This window comes from Triticum aestivum, chromosome 2A (genome assembly GCF_018294505.1).
Source record: "Triticum aestivum cultivar Chinese Spring chromosome 2A, IWGSC CS RefSeq v2.1, whole genome shotgun sequence".
Taxonomy (NCBI): Eukaryota; Viridiplantae; Streptophyta; class Magnoliopsida; order Poales; family Poaceae; genus Triticum; species Triticum aestivum.
The window spans coordinates 597,582,796-597,583,715 of NC_057797.1; the positions used below are offsets into that span (position 1 = coordinate 597,582,796).

Genomic DNA, 920 nt, shown 5'->3' on the forward strand with positions numbered 1-920 from the left:
GGGTAAAGAGGACACGCATATCCATTTACATTGTGAAGGGGGCGGCAGAGGCATCAACGACATCATGCGGCCACTTGGAGGTTGAAAGTTCTTCCGTCAAGCTTTCGGCGTTTAATGAGAAAAATACACGAGTAAGCAAATTTGAGTCGGTTGGGATGCATTTGAGGGGCATTCCTCAAATTTTAGGGGGTTCAAATTTTAGCATAGTTGTGTTGTTAACTTGAAAAAAAATAGTAACAGTTTTTGAAGTTAATTTTGACTAGGCAAGGCAAATATGCGTTATCTCCAAACCAATCAAAATGCATAGATGTTCAAAAAAACTGAATGTGGTTCACTGTTTTAGAGAAGCAAATTCTGTTGCTGACAGTATAGCAAAGAGTTCCCTAAGTTCTAGAGCTTCTGAGTTTTGGGATAGTGATATTCGGGACTTTATTTGTCACCAAATTGTAAACGATCTTGCTATTATTTGAGGAATAAAGTCTCTTGATGTTCAAAATAAATAAATCAAGACGCACGAGAGATGTTCATTCAAAAAATAAATAAATCAAAACGCACGAGAGGAAACTCGCCACTGGTCCACACTCCACGTAAGCCAACGGGAAGATTCTTTTGCCAGGTTTCCCTACCGACACGCCTGCCCCACTGCCTCCACTCAAGTCCACGGCAAATGTGGCCGCCGAACCCGGCCGCGCGCCTCTCCGACTCCAACGGCCGGCCGGCCACCCTGCCTTCGCCTTTTTCAAACTAGCCGTTGATGCTCCGCTCCCTCTTCGTCTCTTCCTCAAACGGTCGGATGATCCCTCCTCCCCCACCCCCATTTAATCCCCCCATCTCCTCCCCAAATCACCACACCTCACTCCCTCTCCTCACTCCTCACTCGCAAGCCTCGCTCCTCTCCCTCCGCTCGCTCTCCTCGCTCG

At 47.1% G+C, this 920-nt stretch overlaps 1 protein-coding gene across 1 annotated transcript in view; it reads left to right on the forward strand.

The window, feature by feature from the left end:
* The first annotated feature begins 816 nt into the window (after positions 1–816).
* The window catches only part of LOC123185662 (uncharacterized), a 1,235-nt gene continuing 1,131 nt past the window's right edge, over positions 817–920 (forward strand). The window contains exon 1 of the mRNA XM_044597508.1: positions 817–914. The gene's annotated coding sequence lies outside the window, so the exon portion shown is untranslated. The remainder of the gene's footprint in view (positions 915–920) is intronic.